General features: G+C 39.3%; 1 protein-coding gene across 11 annotated transcripts in view; it reads left to right on the top strand.

Annotated features, from left to right (window-relative positions):
* AFG2A (AAA ATPase AFG2A) overlaps positions 1-21,398 on the top strand; it is a 406,233-nt gene that overhangs the window by 44,900 nt on the left and 339,935 nt on the right. The gene's annotated exons all lie outside the window — the stretch shown is intronic.

The following is a 21,398-nucleotide window of genomic DNA, read 5'->3' as shown; positions in this document are numbered from 1 at the left end:
AACAACAACAAACCTCAGTATTTTAATAAGGTTGTTAAGCCAGGTAGGTAAATAATTTAATAGGGAAAATTTGAAAATGGAAAGTGTATTTAGGGCAGTTTGAAACCTAGGAATGGTGAAGTGAATTAATCTTGATGTTTTAGAACTGTAGGTTGGTGCAAAAGTAATTGTGGCTGGGCATGTTGGCTCATGCCTGTAATTCCAGCACTTTGGGAGGCTAAAATGGTTGGATCATTTGAGGTCAGGAGTTTGAGATCCTGACCAACATGGTGAAACCCCATCTCAACTAAAAATGCAAAAATTAGCCAGGTGTGGTGGCATGTGCTTATGGTTCCAGCTACTTGGGAGGCTGAGGCACGAGAATTACTTGAACCCAGAAGGAAGAGGTTGTAGTCAGCCAGGATCATGCCATTGCACTCCAGCCTGGGCAACAGAGCAAGATTCTGTCTCAAAAAAAAAAAAAAAGTAATTGCAAAAATCCCAATTAGAATATAATAATAGAATTCCCCTTCAGAGATAATTTAGTACATTCCCTTATTTCACAGATGAGGAGAGACTATGTGATAGATCTAAACTTAAGCTCTTAGTGAGAAATAAGGCTTGGCGCAAGATTCAGGTTTGGAGACAAATGTGCCTTCTACAGTGCCATTACTTTTAAAAGCAACTTTTGAAAGTGATAGAGGGTTTGTAATAGACCTGGCTTCTTTGATCAGTTTAAGTTATAGCAGTCACTTGTAAATAAATAAGGTGAGAACTACAATAACCTTTGAGGATATTCTATTTAAAAATTTATGTGTTAATGGGCAGTGAAAAATGGTACTTTCCTAGTGATACAGCAGGTGATACTTACCACCTTGTCTATACTCAATACTTTGAGTATAGACAAAGAAGGAGAATAGACTCCAAATAAAACAAATTTTCTAGAGTTCTGATATTTTGAGGAAAGCATATTTTTAAAAAAAGGAGACTTAGAATTTTTGATATATTTGCTTTGTCTTCATATATGTGAGTACCTTCACAAATTTTATGCTCAGCTTTTAGAATTTAAATACGAGATCAGATGTCCATGTTTTATGTTACCTCTTCATGTAATTAAGTTTCTGTAGGTAGGTAGTAATTCTAAAAAACACTGTTAACTTCTCTGATCAGTTTAAGTTTATTGTTAGTTTCCAATGAAGGTGCTTAATTGCAATCTCAAAAATAACTTATAACTCAGCAAGCATTGAATATAAAATTTTTGGATTTTATAAACATGGGTCAAGATGATGTTTGTTGATTGCATCTGGAAAAGATGGTTTTGAAGAGCATGGGTTTAGAATAATTGCATTTGTCCAGAATTGGTTATATTGAAATATTGATGTGGAGCTTGAGGGGGAACAAGCCATATACAAGTCATACATTGGAAACAGTGTGTTGACATTTGGCTCCCTAAAGCATTTTGTCTTTTCTTCTCTTCAGTGTATCTTATTTTCTAGTCTTAAAAATTTTAAGAGGATTGGAAAATAAAATAATGAAAATGACACATTTTTTGTTGAATTAGCCACACTGTTTATTTCAAAATTATGTTTCCTTAAAGAATATAGCAGTGTTGCTTCTATATTTGCTTACATTTAAAAAAATTAACTCCAAAGTTAGTGGGAAGAGGAAATGTTGATGCCTTACTTTCAACCATATTCCTTGGTGTACATGGGTCCATTTGTTCTTCTAGTTAGTTGTCTTCAGGTGTCTAAAAATATATGTATTTTTAAAAATTTAATCTTATAGATTCCAGTACAGCCTTATTAGAAATGATTGATGGTCAATAATTTAAACTTAGCACAATAGAATTTTGTTATTTAAATTTAAATAAATAAATAAATACATTTTAATCTTTTCATTTAGTAAATGAAGCCAGTTTTCCTTTAGTAACTGATGGCTAGAAGGGTTACATCTTATTTAAAGTTGTGCCTGAGCTAGTGGAAGACTTAGAATCATGGAGGATTGCTTGCATTAATGTTATAGCTCCAGGGGCCTTTAATTTCTGTAAGCTCTTGTTAATATATTTAACACTTAATTCATAAAATTTCTGTTTTTCAACTTACATGTTATTTTCAAGAATAGCCTTTGTTGTGTAAAATAGGATACGTTTATATACAATCTAGAATCAATACTTCAGAGTGGGAAAGAATCTGAAGGCCTGTGGCAGGAGTCTCCAGGATCTTTTATGTTTTTATAGCTTTTGCAAATCAGTAAATTTACCTATTGTTCTTTTCTTCTTTCTAACAATCCACCATACTTTATATATTCAGCGAATTAATAGAGTTGGATTTAGGTTTATTTAAACATGGTCTTTCATATGTATAAGACTGAACTTCGGATTTTATCTTTTATTTTTCTACAGGGCCTCCTAATCTCTAAAGTGCTATCTATGTTCCTCATCCCTATTTACATGCTGTTCTCCCTGCTTGGAATACTCTGCTGTCTCTTTGGCCCCAGTTTCCATTTTATCAGGTTAACATCAATTCATTTTTCAGGGCTAACTACTTGAACTTAGACATATGTTTCAGTTTTTCTTCATTTGTGAAATAAAGGAATGTATGAACTAATCCTTCCTGAAACTGAGTTTGATATTCCTGACGTGTGTGTTTGTGCCACTTTGTTCTTTCCATGTCACAGAAGATGGCATAGTGTATGATAATTACCCATTATGATGTGTCTCCCCTATTAGACTGTTATTGCTGTGAGAGATTGGTCTGCTTTCTTGTGTATCCTGACATGTAAGAGCTCAGTACATTTGTTTAATAAAGTAATTATGTCTACGAGGTTCTTGTTGAATATTTTGAATAAATAGATGAGTTAATATTGAAAAGAGTGCCTATGAAAGAGTAACCCTTGTGGTCAATGAGTAATATCTTCTCAGTGGCTTTATGATATAATAATACTTATTAATTGTTTTGCTTTAACATGAATTGTAACTGAATTGGCAAGAAATATAAGAACAGTGGTTCCATTACTGAGAACTGCTTTTTAAAAATATTTTCAAAATTAGCTTGGTGCATTGGCTCACACCTATAATCCCAGCACTGTGGGAGGCCAGGCCAGGAGAATTACTTGAGGCCAGGAGTTTGAGACCAGTCTGGGCAACTCAGCAAGTCTCTGTCTCTACAAGAAATAAAATTAGCCATTGGTGGTGGTGTGTGCCTGTAGTCCTAGCTACTTGGGAGGATGAGGTGGGAGGATTGCTTGAGCCTAGGAGTTGAGGCTACAGTCAGCTGTGATCATGCCACTGGTTTTCAGACTGGGTAATAGAGCTAAGACCTTGTCTCTTAAAAAGAAGAATCAAAATAATGGCATGCAAAAAATGCTGTTACCTCTCCTCATGTTTTGTTTTTGCTCTTAACTCACCTTGCCTCTTATACCAAACATAGCCATTTGTATAAAATGTTCTGGCAAGTCAAAACTCTGAGTTCTGTAAATCATATAATCTATATTTTGTATTCTAGTATATTTTACACACTAGTCAACTTATATAAATATGTCCTGCAATGATTCTGAGCCTGATTAGGATTTCTATATAGAAAATTCCCAAAACCCTTTTTATTATTATTTTTTAAAGAGACAGGGTCTTGCAGTATTGTCCAGACTGGTCTTAAACTTCTGTCCTCAAGTGATCCTCTCACCTTGGCCTCCTAAAGTGCTGGGACTATAGGTGTGAGTCACTGTGTCCAGCCCTTAAACCTTTTTTATGGATTGATTTTACTAGATCATCATGGTTTTAATTATTCTGATTAAAAAGTACTCTAAATAGAAATATTTTCCTGTTTTAGTGGTAAAATATTAAGGAATAAACTTCATTGTATAAATGTGTATGGATACTTAGAACTGAGTTTTTTCATCTTATTAAATTTTTTTTAAATTAATAGACTTTTTTAGAGCAGTTTTAGGTTTACAGAAGAATTGAGCAGAAAGTACAGATAATTTTCATATAAATTCCCCTTTTCCCAGCTTCTCCCATTATTATGGGAGATTATAAAGTATCTTGCATTAGCATGATACTTTGTTATAACTGATGAGCTAATACTGATACAGTGGCATTTCATTTTAAACTGCAGTTTATAATTTCTAAAACTACCATTCCTCAATGTTATTTAAACCAGCTTCTGTGTTGTTGCTTTGTTTATAGTTCTTTTCCTTTCACTTCACTTTTTACATACTCTTTTTTTAAAATAAACTTCTTTCTTGAAGCATACCTACATATATAAGAGAGCATAAGCTAAAAGATCCGTGCATTTTCCAAAGTGAACACACTTGTGTAACCACCACTCAGATCAAGATACAGAGCTTTGCTAGCTTCCTGGTTCTTCTCTCAGACCCTCTCCCTGTCACTATGTGCTGAACCCAAAAGGCAACCACTTTCCTGGCTTCTAACGCTAATGATCAGTTCTGCCTGCTTTGTCCTCTCTTCTTTTACTTGTTTTATTGTTCGAGAGTTTCATCATTTTATTCTGTATAGCCGGAGTTCATTTTTATTGCTGAATTTGATTGTGTAAGTATTATGAGTAATGCCATGAACATTTTTGCACATGCCTTTTGGTGTACAAATGTATGCATTCTGTTTATTATTTATCTAAGAGTGGAATTATTGGGTTTTAGGATTCTTTTTAGTAAATACTGCCAAAACGTTTTTGTAGTGATTTTACCAATTTACTCTTCTACCTGTTGTGTGTGAAAATCCTAGTTTCTTCTCAAGTGTGCTGACATTGAAGTTTATAACAGTATTTCATTTTAGTTCCCTAATGACTGAGACCGAGTACCTTTTTATATTTGAATTGACTATTTAGATGTCTTTCTTTATGATGTGCCTTCATGTATTTATTGAATTTTTCTGTAGGGTTACTTTTTAAAAATACATTGATTTGTAGAAGTTATTAATATAGCTTGGTTGTGAGGCCTTTGTTAGATATATGTATTTTAAATATCTTCTACTCTGTGGCTTGCATTTTGATTCTCTGTAGTATCTTTTGAGGAACAGAAACTTTGTAATTATATACGTATTATAACATATACTGATATAATGGATCCAGTTCATCCGTCTTTTCTTCATGGCTGGTGATTTCTGTAGCTAGCTTAAGAAATCTTGGTCAAATATACTGTTAGGAATATTTCCTTTTTAGATGGAGTTTTGCTTTTGTTGCCCAGGCTGGAGTGCAATGGTGCAATCTCAGCTTACCACAACCTCTGCCTTCTAGGTTCAAGCGATTCTCCCGCCTCAGTCTCCCAAGTAGCTGAGATTACAGGCATGTGCCACCACGCTCAGCTAATCTTGCATTTTTAGTAGAGATGGGATTTTACCATGTTGGTCAGGCTGGTCTCCTGACCTCAAGTGATCTGCCCACCTCAGCCTTTCAAAGTGCTGGGATCCCAGGTGTGAGTCACCCCACCTGGCGTACTGTTAGAAATATTTTGTCTTATCTTCTTGATAATTTTATTGTTTTTCCTTTCCTGTTGCTATTTTTAATTGCTTCACATTTTTAAATATAGATATGTTATACCAGTACCAGTTGTTGAAATGACCATCCATTCTACCTTGCCTCGGTGTTACCGTTGTACATAAATCAAGGGTTTGTGTTCATTTTGGATTCTCTGCCCTGCCCCATTGGTCTGTTTATCTTTGTTCACAATAGTGAAATGTCTTTAATACTTTCAGCCTTATTAAAAGTCTTAATTTCTGGAGGGCAAGTGCTATTAAAAAAAAAAATCATCATCAAAATTTTCTTGACTGTTGTTGGCCCTTTGTATTTCCATAGAAGTTTTAAAATCAGTATGTCAGGTTCTCCTTTCTTTCTACCCAGTAAACTGGTTTGCATTTTGATTGGAATTCTTAAGTCGTTCAATCAATTTGGAGAGATTTGGGAAGTTAATACCTTGTAATCCATGAACTTTGTAGATCCCTTCATTTATTTTAGATTTTCTTTAATTTTCCTCAGGATAATTTTGTAGTTTTATGTGAGGAAGTCTTGTATACTTTTCATTAGATTTATTCTTAGGCATTTTGGTTTTTTGAATACACTTACGAATGGCATTTTGTAAAATTTCACTTGTAATTATTTTATATTAGTATAGTCATGGACAGCATAACAATGTTTCAGTCAAGAATGGACAGTCTGGCCGGGTGTGGTGGCTCACGCCTGTAATCCCAGCACTTTGGGAAGCCGTGGCGGGTGGATCACGAGGTCAAGAGATCAAGACCATCCTGGTCAACATGGTGAAACCCCGTCTCTACTAAAAATACAAAAAATTAGCTGGGCATGGTGGCGCACGCCTGTAATCCCAGCTACTTAGGAGGCTGAGGCAGGAGAATTGCCTGAACCCAGGAGGCGGAGGTTGCGGTGAGTCGAGATAGCGCCATTGCACTCCAGCCTGGGTAACAAGAGCGAAACTCCGTCTCAAAAAAAAAAAAAGAATGGATAGTCTGTACTACAGTGGCCCTGTACTATTATAATGGAGCTAAAAAATTCCTATCACCCAGTGACATCAAACCATTGTAAAGTCGTTGTTTAATTATTATTTTTAAATTTGGTGTAGCCTAAGTGTTTAATGTTTACAGTAGAGTATAGTAATGTACTGGGCCTTCACATTTGCTCACCACTCACTCACTGACTTATCCAGAGCAACTTCTAGTCCTATAAGCTTGAATCATGGTAAGTGCCCTACACAGGCATACCATTTTAAAATCTTTTATACTGTATTTTTACTGTACCTTTTCTTTTTCTGTGTTTAGATATACAGATACTCAACATTGTTACAGTTGCCTACGATACTGAGTATAGTAACATGCTGTACAGGTTTGTAGCCCAGGCACAATAGGCTATACCATAAAGCCTAGATGTGTAGTAGGCCAGACCATCTAAATTTGCATAAGTATACTCTATGACATTTGCACGATGACAAAATTGCATAAAGACACATCTCTCAGAACGTATCCCTCTCATTAAGCAACACATTACTGTATCTAGAAAAAGTAAACATTTTTTTCCTTTTGAGATGGAGTCTCACTTGGTCACCCAGCCTGGAGTGCAGTGGCATGATTTCAGCTCACTGCAACCTCCACCTCCTGGGTTCAAGCAGTTCTCATGCCTTAGCCTCCCAAGTATCTGGGACACAAAAGTGTGTCACCATCCCTGGCTAATTTTTTTTTTTTTTTGTATTTTTGGTAGAGACAGGGTTTCACCATATTGGTGAAGCTGGTCTTAAACTCCTGACCTCAAGTTATCTACTCGCTTTGGTCTCCCAATAGAAAATGTAAACTTTCTGGATTGACTGTGTCTACCTACCTTGCTAAATACACTTACTAGTTTTAATAGTGTGAGCCAGGCACAGTGACGCACACCTATCACTTCAGCACATTGGGAGGCCAAGGCGGGAGAATCCCTAAAGCCCAGAAGTTTGAGATGAGCCTGGGCAACATAGTGGGACACCATCTCTACAGAACATTTTAAAAATAGCTGAGCATGGTGGTGTGCACCTGTAGTCCCAGCAGCTCATGAGGCTGAGGTCGGAGGATTGCATGAGTGTGGGAGGTTGAGGGTATGAATAGCTGAGATTGCACCACTACACTCCAGACTGGGTGCCAGAGTGAGACCCTGTCTCAAAAACCCACAAGAAACAAAATTTTAATAGTGAGTATGTAAATACTTTTGAGTATCTATCATTTATGTTGTAGTTTTCTATGTATACATTTCAAATAATGAGTTTTAAATTTTATTTTGTTCAACTCTACACTTACTCTTTTTTTTCCTTGACTTACCGTACTGGATAGGACCTCTGACTATATCCTAATGTTGGAAATGTGTCTCTTCTCTCACATTTTCAGACAACCAACCTTTGGCTTTATTTATTATTTTCTTTAATTGTGCATTGATTTTCTTGTATTCATTATTTTTCTCCTTTTTTCTTTTTAGTTTAATATCTTCTTCTTTTTCTAATTTCTTAAGATGAATGCCTCATTGGCTGTCAGTCTTTTGTTTTCCTATGTGCATTAAGCCTACCAGTGTCTCCTTCAGTACTGCAGTAGCAGCATCCTACAGATTTTCATGTTATATTTGTATTATTCAGTTGAAAAATTCAGTTTCTATTGTGATTTTTTTTCAACCATGGGTTATTTAGAAATGAATTAACTGATTTTCAAATATTTATGTATTTCTTAGTATTTTTTTGTTACTGATTTTGTTATTCATTCTCCTGAGGTCAGGGAACTACACTTTTATGGTTTCAATCCTTGAGTTACATGGAGAGTTGCTTTGTGTCCCAGCAGAGGGTTAGTTTTGGTAGATATTCCAGGTGTGCTGGAAAATATAAGTATTTTACTATTTTGATGTTGTTTTTTAATATATACCATTTAGGATAGGTGAGTTAATTTTGTTTTTCATGTCTTCTAATAAGGGAAGTATGTTAAGACCTGCAAGCAAGTTTGTAGATTTGTCTGATTCTTCATGTACTTCAGTTTAATTTTGTTTTATATATTTTGAATTTTGTTATCAGGTACCTGTTAATTTGGAGTTTTGTATATTCTTGGTGAACTGACCCTTCTATTACCCTGAGTGTCTAGTGATGCCTCTTGCTTAATGCCTATTTGATAGAAAGTATAGGTGCACTGTTATCCTTCCATGTGTATTTCCTTCTGTGCATATTTGCATAGCATTCCTTTTATTCTTTCATGTTCAACCTTTCTATATTCTTATATATCAGATACATCTCTTATATGCAGTGTGAATTTGGGTTTTATTTTTTCAATTTTATTTAAATTCATTAAATTTATTTTTTAAATTCACTTTTTAATTCAGTTTCTTAATAAACTTATATTTATGGTAATATCTTAAAATACAAGGTTTAATCGGCTTTCTTATTTGCCACACTTGTTGTATTTTTTTTTTTTTTGGCATTTTTGGAATAGGCAAGTGTTTTTATTATTTCATCCTCTTCCCATTATCTTTTTAGTTATACATTTTAACTTGGCCTTCAGTAAATATCCTACATATTAGTTTGTCTCCTTGGCTTATTAGGGACTAGCATGCATTGCAAACATTGCAATACATACTTGGGAACACTGATTCAAAAACATTATTACTGTTATTTTATATAATCATCCATTTATATTTATTTATGTGTGTTGTGGGTCTCTAAGATCACCCACAGGTATGGTGCCTCACTAGGAGGAGGCAGAAGACTTAGCACGTGGTAGTACTCATGGCTATGTTTTATTGTAGGCAGCAAAAGTAAGTGATTGTATTTAGTCTACTATCTTTACTTGGCTAGAATGCCTCTACTTAAAATCTCTATTTTTCAGTTCTTGATTGAGTATACTCAGTGGTGGCCCATTTTCATCTTTTACTTGTCAGGGTTTTTTTGGAATAGTCAATAGAATTTTGTATTTCTGTCTAGAGACTAAAATGAATGATAAAGCAAAGCTTTAAGACTTACTTTCTATGCATGATTTATAATATAACTTAAGCAATTAAAAAGAAAATCTGAAAATTATTTTTAGAAATGAATGCATCATTGGTAAATACATGTTTACTTATTATTTGGGCACATTAAGTTGTGCTACGTTTATTACAGAATCAGTCCTTGTACTTTAACTTTTTTTTGGAGACAGGGTCTCACTTGTCACCCAAGCTGAGTGGCTGAGTCCAGTGGCGTGATCATGGCTTACTGCTCCATCTCCTGGGCTCAAGCGAGCTTCATGTGTAGCTGGGACTACAGGTACAACACCTGGCTAATTTTGATTTCTTTTATAGAGATGGGGTAACACTGTTGCTCAGGCTAGTCTCAGACTCTGGATGCAAGCTATCTGCCTGTCTTAGCCTCCCAAAGTGTTGGGATTACAGGTGTGAGGCACTGTGTCTGGCTTGTACTGGACTATTTTTTAACTTTTGAAAAATTCCATGCGTCTCTTGCCTTTGTTTTTCTTCAGGTGAATTACTATTTTCTTGCTATGCTCAGAGGAGTGAAAATCTTATCCAGCTTAAATTCTGTAGCTTGTTTTAGAAATAGTAGAGATTTTGTTGTTTTATAAACACATTTATATTATAACATTGTATATACTTTTTAAAACCACATATTGCCTGTGTTTTCCAGACCCCTTCCTTAAATGAAAATAATGCCTCATTTATTGTCAAATTTTATGTTTGTGTGATATAAAAAACGTGGCATGAAAATTACTAGAACATTTTCCCTGTTTCAGTTTTTCTGTCTCTGTAGTGACGTATCTGGTCCAAATTAGAAATATTGGCAAGTATTGCAAGATACTATCTGATTGAAGTATTTTGATCACTTCCATTTATGTTAGATATTTTAAGAACAGCTTAAACTTTTTCAGGCCGCCAGGTACTGTTTGATACAACATAGCACTGCATAGGTACATCTCACTTTATGATGGGGTTTTGTCTTGAAAAAACTCATGAGTCAAAAATATGCGTGTGGCTGACTTGGAACAGTGGCTTGCTGCAGCTGCCCAGCATTGCGAGAAAATTGCTGAATTCATATTGCTTTTGTACCATTGTGAAGTTGAAAACTTAAGTTGAATTGTAAGTCAGGTACTATCTTTATCACTGAATATTTTTAATGCTTCTGCACCATTTAACTAAGGAATATGTTGAGTAAATCAACCTAATTTATTATCACCTTAGTCCAGTTTGTGCTGCTGTAACAAAATACCACATACTTGGTAATTTACAAAAAAACAGAAATTAATTTCTTGCAGTTCTGGAAGCTGGAAAGTCCAAGATTAAGGTGCTGGCAGGTTTGGCCTCAGTCTCTCTGCATCCAAGATGGTGCCTTGAATGCTGTATTCTCTGAAGGAGAGGAACATTGTGTCCTCACATAACAGAAGAATAAGATAGAGTGAGCCTACTCTTGTAAGCCCTTTTTATAGCTGCGTTAATCCATTCATCAGGGTGGAGACACCTCTCATTAGGCCTCACCTCCCAACAGTGTGTCATTAGGGATTAAGTTTTAACATGAGTTTTGGAGGAGACAAAAACATTCAAACCATAGCAAACATAAACATGTTGAAAATTGTAAAGGGTCTGAGATTTTACTCTATTTGCTGGTAACAAATTTTGTGAGTACCTGCAGCAGAGTCAAAGGACAGAATATTACAGCAACATAATTAGCTAGAGTAGCAGCATTCGTACCAGTTCCTGAGCCTGTTTTCACAGTGATACAGAGGGCTACCTGACCCCGTATAAAGTTGCATCACAGTAGGGGAGTCTTGAATTATAGAACCTGAATCTTTTATAATGAACAGTAAGCATGTCTAGCCTTTGCTGAAGAGAGACACTTTATTTTCCTGCATACAAACATCCTTCAAAAGGTAGTCTTGAACAGAGACAGTCAGTAATTCTACTCTCAAGCAGAAATGCAAGAGATGTGAAGAACCATCATTCAGCATTTTGGAAGGCAGAAAAAGCAAACGAGTATTTGTAAGATGGCCTGTGTAAGTGACTTGCTGGCTTTAGGAAGCAGGGGATCTATTTTTGGAGTGTCTTTGTATTATTCACTGCTTTTTCTTGGTATTTCTTGGTACTGATAGATACTCAACCCTCTGTTTTGGCAGTTTTGTATCTTCTTTCCTTTTATTAATGTTCCTGTTTATAAGTTCAAATAAGTGAAAACAAGTAAAATGATGGAGTGGTATCATTTTAATTTAGTAAAAATGTATTGAGGCATCATGTTTTGAACAAGAAAGGTTAAAAACTCAGGGGAGCTAGCTGGTGTTCCAGGACAACTTTAGATATGGAGACTGGCTTTCTAAGAAATACAAAATTTACAGTAGTTTTTTCCAGTTCTGTGAAGAAAGTCAACTTGATGGGGATAGCATTGAATCTATAAATTACTTTGGGTAGTATGGCCATTTTCACTATATTGGTTCTTACTACTCATGAGGATGGAATATTTTTCCATTTGTTTGTTTCCTCTCTTATTATTTTTTTTTATTGCATTTTAGGTTTTGGGGTACATGTTCAGAACATGCAAGATAGTTGCATAGGTACACACGTGGGAGTGTGTTTTGCTGCCTTCCTCCCCTTCACTCACATTTGGCATTTCTCCCCATGCTATCCCTCCCCAGGTCCCCCCCGCCGCTGTCCCTCCCCTATTCCCCCAAATAGATCCCAGTGTGTAGTGCTCCCTTCCCTGTGTCTGTGTGTTCTCACTGTTCATCACTAGCCTATGAGTGAGAATATGCGGTATTTCATTTTCTGTTCTTGTGTCAGTTTGCTGAGAATGATGTTCTCCAGATTCATCCATGTCCCTACAAAGGACACGAACTCATCATTTTTGATTGCTGCATAATATTCCGTGGTGTATATGTGCCACATTTTCCCAGTCCAGTCTATCATCGATGGGCATTTGGGTTGGTTCCGGTCTTTGCTATTGTAAACAGTGCTGCAATGAACATTTGTGTGCATGTGTCCTTATAGTAGAAAGATTTATACTCCTTTGGGTATATACCCAGTAGTGGGATTGCTGGGTCAAATGGAATTTCTATTTCTAGGTCCTTGAGGAATCGCCACACTGTCTTCCACAATGGTTGAACTAATTTACACTCCCACCAGCAGTGTAGAAGTGTTCCTACTTCTCCACATCCTCTCCAGCATCTGTTGTCTCCAGATTTTTTAATGATTGCCATTCTAATGGGAGTGAGGTGGTATCTCAATGTGGTTTTGATTTGCATCTCTCTAATGACCAGTGATGATGAGCATTTTTTCATATGTTTGTTGGCCTCATGTATGTCTTCTTTTGTAAAGTGTCTGTTCATATCCTTTGCCCATTTTTGAATGGGCTTGTTTGTTTTTTTCCTGTAAATCTGTTTGAGTTCTTTGTAAATTCTGGATATCAGCCCTTTGTCAGATGGGTAAACTGCAAAGATTTTTTCCCGTTCTGTTGGTTGCCGATTCACTCTAGTGACTGTTTCTTTTGCCGTGCAGAAGCTGTGGAGTTTGATTAGGTCCCATTTGTCTATTTTGGCTTTTGTTGCCAGTGCTTTTGGTGTTTTGGTCATGAAGTCCTTGCCTACTCCTATGTCCTGAATGGTTTTACCTAGATTTTCTTCTAGGGTTTTAATGGTGCCGGGTCTTATGTTTAAGTCTTTAATCCATTTGGAGTTAATTTCAGTGTAAGGGTGTCAGGAAGGGGTCCAGTTTCTGCTTTCTGCACATGGCTAGCCAGTTTTCCCAACACCGTTTATTAAATAGGGAGTCCTTTCCCCATTGCTTGTTTTTGTCAGGTTTATCAAAGATTCTATGGTTGTAGATATGTTGTGTTGCCTCCGATGCCTCTGTTTTGTTCCATTGGTCTATATCTCTGTTTTGGTACCAGTGCCATGCTGTTTTGATTACTGTAGCCTGTAGTATAGTTTGAAGTTCGGTAGTGTGATGCCTCCTGCTGTGTTCTTTTTGCTTAGAATTGACTTGGCTATGCGGGCTCTCTTTTGGTTCCATATGAAGTTCAAGGTGGTTTTTTCCATTTCTGTGAAGAAAGTCAATGGTAGCTTGATGGGGATAGCGTTGAGTCTGTAAATTACTTTGGGCAGTATGGCCATTTTCACGATATTGATTCTTCCTAACCATGAACATGGAGTGTTTCTCCCTCTGTTTGTGTCCTCTCTTATTTTGAGCAGTGGTTTGTAGTTTCCTTGAAGAGATCCCTACGTTCCTTGTAAGTTGTATTCCTAGGTGTTTTATTCTCTTTGTAGCAATTGTGAATGGCAGTTCGTTCTTGATTTGGCTCTCTTTAAGCCTGTTATTGGTGTATAGGAATGCTTGTGATTTTTGCACATTGATTTTATATCCTGAGACTTTGCTGGAGTTGCTGATCAGTTTCAGGAGTTTTTGGGCTGAGACGATGGGGTCTTCTAGATATACTATCATGTCGTCTGCAAATAGAGACAATTTGGCTTCCTCCTTTCCTATTTGAATACCCTTTATTTCTTTTTCTTGCCCAGTGCTCTGGCTAGAACATCCAGTACTATATTAAATAGGAGTGGTGAGAGAGGGCATCCTTGTCTAGTGCCAGATTTCAAAGGGAATGCTTCCAGTTTTTGCCCATTCAGTATGATATTGGCTGTTGGTTTTTCGTAAATAGCTTTTATTATTTTGAGATACGTTCCATCAATACCAAGTTTATTGCATAAAGGGCTGTTGAATTTTGTCAAAGGCCTTCTCTGTGTCAATTGAGATAATCATGTGGTTTTTGTTTTTGGTTTTGTTTATGTGGTGAATTACATTTATAGACTTGCGTATGTTGAACCAGCCTTGCATCCCCAGGATGAATCCTACTTGATCATGATGGATAAGCTTTTTGATGTGCTGTTGCAATCAATGCTTGCCAGTATTTTATTGAAGATTTTTGCGTCTATGTTTATCATGGATATCGGCCTGAAGTTTTCTTTTCTTGTTGGATCTCTGCCGCGTTTTGGTATCAGGATGATGTTGGTCTCATAAAATGATATGGGACGGATTCCCTCTTTTTGGATTATTTGGAATAGTTTCAGAAGGAATGGTACCAGCTCCTCTTTGTGTGTCTCGTAGAATTGGGCTGTGAACCCATCTGGACCTGGGCTTTTTTTTTGTGTTAGGCTCTTAGTTGCTGCCTGAACTTCAGACCTTGTTATTAGTTTATTCATAGTTTTGGCTTCCTCCTGGTTTAGGCTTGGGAGGACGCAAGTGTCCAGAAATTTATCCATTTCATCCAGGTTTACTAGTTTATGTGCATAGAGTTGTTTGTAATATTCTCTGATGATGGTTTGAGTATCTGTGGAATATGTGGTGATTTCCCCTTCATCGTTTTTTATTGCATCTATTTGGTTATTCTCTCTTCTTTTTTATCAGTCTGGCTAGTGGTCTGTTTTGTTGATCTTTTCAAAAAACCAGCTCTTGGATTTATTGATTTTTTGAAGGGTTTTTCGTGTCTCTATCTCCTTCAGTTCTGCTCTGTTCTTAGTTATTTCTTGTCTTCTGCTAGGTTTTGAGTTTTTTTGATCTTGCTCATCTAGCTCTTTCAATTTTGACAATAGGGTGTCAATTTTGGATCTCTCCACTCTTCTCATGTGGGCACTTATTGCTATATATTTTCCTCTAGAGGCTACTTTAAATGTGTCCCAGAGATTCTTGTATGTTGTGTCTTCGTTCTCGTTGGTTTCGAAGAACTTCTTTACTTCATTCTTCGTTTCATTGTTTATCCAATCAACATTCAAGAGCCAGTTGTTCAGTTTCCACGAAGCTGTGCGGTTCTGAGTTAGTTTCTGAATTCTGAGTTCTAACTTGATTTCACTATGGTCTGAGAGAGTGTTTGTTATGATTTCAGTTGTTTTGCATTTGCTGAGGAGTGCTTTACTTCCAATTATGTGGTCATTTTTAGAGTAGGTGTGATGTGGTGCTGAGAAGAATGTATATTCTGTGGATTTGGGGTGGAGAGTTCTGTAAATGTCTATCAGGTTTGCTTGTTCCAGGTCTGAGTTCAAGTCCTGAATATCCTTGTTAATTTTCTGTCTGGTTGATCTGTCTAATATTGACAGTGGAGTGTTAAAGTCTCCCACTATTATTGTGTGGGAGTCCAAGTCTCTTTGTAAGTCATTAAGAACTTGCCTTATATATTTGGGTGCTCCTGTATTGGGTCCATATATGTTTAGGATCGTTAGCTCTTCTTGTTGTATTGATCCTTTTACCATTATGTAATGTCCTTCTTTGTTTTTTTTGATCTTTGTTGCTTTAAAGTCTATTTTATTAGAGACGAGAATTGCAACTCCGGCTTTTTTTGCTCTCCATTTGCTTGGTAAATCTTCCTCATCCCTTTATTTTGAGACTTTGTGTATCCTTGCCTGTGAGATGGGTTTCCTGGATACAGCACACCAATGGGTTTTGACATTTTATCCAATTTGCCAGTCTGTGTCTTTTGATTGGTGCATTTAGCCCATTTACATTTAGGGTTAATATTGTTATGTGTGAATTTGATACTGCCATTTTGATGCTAGCTGGCTGTTTCGCCCGTTAGTTGATGCAGATTCTTCATTTTGTTGATGCTCTTTAGCACTTGGTATGTTTTTGGAATGGCTGGTACTGGTTGTTCCTTTCCATGTGTAGTGCCTCTTTCAGGAGCTCTTGTAAAGCAGGCCTGGTGGTGACAAAATCTCTGAGTACTTGCTTGGTTGCAAAGGCTTTTATTTTTCCTTCACGTAGGAAGCTCAGTTTGGCTGGATATGAAATTTTGGGTTGAAAGTTCTTTTCTTTAAGGATGTTGAATATTGGCCCCCACTCTCTTCTGGCTTGTAGTGTTTCTGCCAAGAGATCTGCTGTGAGTCTGATGGGCTTCCCTTTGTGGGTGACCCGACCTTTCTCTCTGGTTGCCCTTAGTATTTTCTCTTTCATTTCAACCCTGGTGAATCTGACGAATATGTGCCTTGGGGTTGCTCGTCTTGCGGACTATCTTTGTGGTGTTCTCTGTATTTCCTGGACTTGAATATTGGCCTGCCTTGCTAGGTTGGGGACGTTTTCCTGGATAATATCCTGAAGAGTATTTTCCAGCTTGGATTCATTCTGTTTATCACATTCAGATGCACCTATCAAATGTAGATTAGATCTCTTCACATAGTCCCACATTTCTTGGAGACCTTGTTCATTCCTTTTTGCGTTTTTTTTCCTCTAATCTTGGCTTCTCGTTTTATTTCATTGAGTTGATCTTCGACTTCTGATATCCTTTCTTCTGCTTGGTCAATTCGGCTGTTGAAACTTGTGCATGCTTTGCGAAGTTCTCGTGTTGTGGTTTTCAGCCCCTTCAATTCATTCATATTCCTCTCTAAGTTGTCCATTCTTGTTATCATTTCCTTGAATCTTTTTTCAAATCTTTTTTCAAGGTTCTTAGTTTCTTTGCATTGATTTAGAACATGTTCTTTTAGCTCACGGAAGTTTCTCATTACCCACCTTCCGAAGTATGATTCCGTCATTTCATCACACTCATTCTCCATCCAGCTTTGTTCCCTTGCTGGTGAGAAGTTTTGGTCTTTTCTAGGAGGCGAGGTGTTCTGGTTTCGGGTGTTTTCCTCTTTTTTGCACTGGTTTCTTCCCATCTTTGTGGATTTATCCACCTGTCGTCTGAGTGGTTGCTGATTTTCTGATTGGGTCTCTGAGTGGACGTCCAGATTGTTGATGATGAAGTATTTCTGTTTCTTAGTTTTTCTTCTAATAGTCTGGCCCCACTGCTGTAGGACTGCTGAGGTTCACTCCAGGCCCTGCTTGCCTGGGGAGCTCCTGTAGCAGCTGCGGAACTGTGAGAGTTGCTACCAGATTCTTCTTCTGCTATCTTTGTCCCTGAATAATGCCCGCCAAATGTCAGTCTGATCAGTCCTTTGTGAAGTGACTCTTTGGATATACCGGGGTCAGGGAGCTGCTTCAGGAGACTGTCTGTACTTTATAGGAGCTCAAGTGGTGAGCTCTGAGCCCCGTTCATTCAGGGCTGTTAGGCAGGTACGTTTAAGTCTGCTGCAGCAGAATTCATAAAGCCCCCTTTTTTTCCTCAGGTGCTCTTTCCCAGGGAGTTAGTGCTCCATTTATGAGTATCCGTTGCACTGTCCTGCCCAGCAAGGGGCAGTCTAATCACTGCTTGCCTGCAGTGGCTATCCTGAGCTGCCGTGGGCTCCGCCCTGCTGCTGTGTGTAATTCCCTGTAGTCCTGTTTATATGGGTGTGCTCACCTCTGTAGTGGTGGACTCTCTCTGTTATCGTGGGTTGTCCCGGCAACGGCGGGTTGCCTTGGCAATGGCAGGCTGTGTAGCTCCATAGGGGTCGAGTGCCTCGGTAATGGTGGATGCCCTTCCCCCTCCGAGCTGCACCATTGTGGGGTCTAATGTGCTTGCCGTGAAACTCTCAACTCCAAGCGTTTCCAGTTGCTGTTTTGTTTGTTTTTGTGGGGGTGGGACCCACCAAACCTGATCATCTGGCTCCCTGCCTCAGAGCCCGTTTTTTTTTTAAGTTGAGCGGTTGACTCTCTCACAGGTGTTCCAGTCGCCTGCTGCAAGGGTGCTGGGATCTGTGTGATTTCCTGTGCAGCGACCCACTCTGCCGGCTCAAACCACGTTGCTGCCAGGGAATCTCCTGGGCTGGCTTTCTGTTTAAGTCTCGTTTAATCAGATGAATGTGCTAATCTGCCTTCCTAAATATCCAATTGCCGGTTTAACAGGGCAACCAAACCAGTGTATTTTGTACAGAGTGTCGCTGCGCTGCGGCCTTGGCCCAAACAGCCGTGCCGGTCCAAGCTGCTGTGCGGCCCAAGCTGCCGCGCGGCCCATGGGGCTCTTACACCTAGGAATCTCCTAGTTTGTGGACAATAAAGATCCGTATGGAAATGCGGCGTCTATTCGCCCTCTGCGGATTGACTGGGAGCTGCAATTCTGAGTTGGTCCTACGGCGCCATCTTCCTCTTGGTCCAATCGTGCTCTCTTATTGTTTTGAGCAGTGGTTTATAGTTCTCCTTGAAGAGAGATCCTTCACATCCCTTGTAGGTTGATTTCCTAGGTATTTAATTCTCTTTGTAGCAGTTCACTCATGATTTGGCTTTCTGTTTGTCTGTTGTTATTGGTGTATAGGAATGTTTGTGATTTTTGCACACTGATTTTGTATCCTGAGACTTTGCTGAAGTTGCTTATCAGCTTAAGGAGATACCTTTTATTCTGTGTCTTCCTGTTTTTTCTCTGCCTCTTAAAACCATCATTTCTTTTTATGCTATTCAATTGATGGGCCTTCCTAAGATTGAGCTTTCTACACTTATTTCTCCATCCCTGATCCCTCACTAACCTTCCCTTATGGATCTCTCCATTGCTGTAATATCAAACTTATGTGTATGCTCATCACTTTGAAGTTTGCTTTGCTCTTGTAGTGCAGAACCACGTTTCCAACTGCCACCAGAATATTTCCTTTCAGGTGTTTTTCCAATACCTTAAAACTTCGTAATTCTAGCTTGAATGTATTTACCAAAAGGGCAGGGGCAAAAGCATGTTTTAATTTTAATATATCACTCTTTTAAAAGAAGTTCCTCAAACAAATTACTTTGATTAACCTTATGGCTTTTTTTTTTCAAGACAGAGTTTCGCTCTTGTTACCCAGGCTGGAGTGCAATGGTGCGATCTCGGCTCACCACAACCTCCGCTTCCTGGGTTCAGGCAATTCTCCTGCCTCAGCCTCCTGAGTAGCTGGGATTACAGGCACGCACCACCATGCCCAGCTAATTTTTTGTATTTTTAATAGAGATGGAGTTTCATCATGTTGACCAGGATGGTCTCGATCTCTTGACCTCCTGATCCACCCGCCTCGGCCTCCCAATATGGCTTTTTTTATGGGTGTTGTTTTGTAAAGTCTATTTTATATTTATAAACTGTACTCTCATATTAAATATTTGTCATGTTTTCACTGCCAAAACTAAGTGCTTGGATTTTTCCATTCATCCTTCACATTCTTCCATCTCCTTCCCTACCTCTCATTCATTCCCCTACAGGGACAAAATGTTTTAAATGCAGTAATCATGCATCGGGTTTGGGTTTTTAATTATTTTAATTATTTTTATTGGTGATGATTCTGTCACAGGATCCTTAGGGTGTCAGTTTTCCATCCAGAAACCTCACTGGCCAGCAGTACCTCTGCCTCAGTTTTGCTCAGGCGCACTGGGCTTTTTCTGCCCACTCTGCCCGGCAGGCTACACTCAGCTTGTGCTCTTGGCCTGGATCCCACCTGCCAAGGGTGAGCCAGGCACAGAGCAGCGAAGAGAGTGTGAGCAAACCTGGGTTATGGCCGCTGTGCACAACCAGGCATGCTGGCTGCAGCAGGGCGGGCAGCTCCAGGTGTAGGCACAGGTGCTGCCTTCATGTGAGGATGTGGCTGGACCAGGCGTACCACAAATGGCTTCTACTGGGGCCACCAGGGAATGTGGTGGTACCCAGAAGCTTGGAGATGCTGGAAACAACAGAGCCCAAAAGAGGATGTCACAGCTTTGGTAGGGGGAGCCCTTGTGTCTGGGCTTCCCGAAGGGCTACAGTTCCACTTTTTCTTGTCACCCACAATGTAGTGATCAAGGGGCATGTTTCAGCCCTGTTTGCATTACAGCTCTTTCAGTCCCACCATTCAGCAATTCCTGAGTTCTTGTCTAGTGTCCAGGAAGAATTAGTTATGTGGACAGCTGGAGTGTGAGTAAGGCAGGGAGGAGCTTCACTGAGCAACAGAACAGCCCTAAGGAGACCCAAAGTGGGTAAGTCCTTCTGCAGTCAGGTTGTGCTGATAAGTGTCCAGCTTTCAGCAGAGAGGAGACCTGGGTGGGTAGCTCCTGTCCACAGGCAGCTCATCCTCACAAGTATCTAGCTGTCACTGGAGAGGAAACCTGGAGTGGGTAGCTTCTTTCTGCAGGTAGATCATCCTGATGAGTGTCCTGATCTCAGTGGAGAGGAGACCCAGAGTAGGTAGCTCCCTCTGAAGGCAGGTTGTCCCAAGGAGTGTCCAGCTCTCAGTGGAGAGGAGACCTGGAATGGGTAGCTTCTGTCCGCAGGCTGGTCATCCTGACTAGTGTCCAACTCTCAGCAGAGAGGAGACTCAGAGTGGGTAGCTCCTATCCTCAAGCTGGTCATCCCAATGAATGTCCAGCTCTCAGCAGAGAGGAGACCTGGAGTGAGTGGCTCCTTTCTGTAGGCAGGTTGTCTTGATGAGTAAACAACTCCCAGTGGCGAGAAGACCCAGAGTGGGTAGCTCCTTTCCGTAGGCAGGGTGTCTCAACAAGCATCCAGCACTCAGTGGAGAGTAGACCCAGAGTGGGTAGCTCCTTCTCACAGCTGGTAGTCCTGATGTCCCCATGAGTCTGGCTGAGTCAGATATTTATGAGCTTCAGAAGGGAGGAAGTGCATGCTGATTGGTCCATGGGTGGCCATGGGCAGGCCCAGAAAAAGCACTGTAAGTTCTAGCTCTGGGCTGCAGACTTCACACAGCACTGGCAGCCTGGCTCCCATGCTTCAGGCCATCCCTGACTGGAAGGTGGAGCTTCACCAGGGTCTCAACCCTTTCTGCCCAAGAGCCTTTCTGCCTCCTGCTGCATCAATTCAGTGCCATCAATCATGTCATCCATGGCTTCAGGCTGTTTGTTCTCAGGGGCGCTTGCAGGACTGTGCTGAGCCACCCTCTGCTACTCTTCAGCCTCCCTACTGTGCTCATTGGCACCCAGAGTCTGGAGGGGGCCAAGGTGGCAGGGAGCTGGCATGTCAGCGCTGTCTTGAGTGTGTGAACACCTAGGTGGGTTGTGACAGCGGCTCGGCTCAGCCTCAACTTTGGTCTGAAATCTGAGCAGGCAAAAAGTTTTTCTGGGACTGGGGAGAGTCCAGGGAGTAGAAGC

This window comes from Callithrix jacchus, chromosome 3 (assembly GCF_049354715.1).
Source record: "Callithrix jacchus isolate 240 chromosome 3, calJac240_pri, whole genome shotgun sequence".
Taxonomy (NCBI): domain Eukaryota; kingdom Metazoa; phylum Chordata; class Mammalia; order Primates; family Cebidae; genus Callithrix; species Callithrix jacchus.
This window is presented reverse-complemented; position numbering and strand designations above follow the sequence as displayed.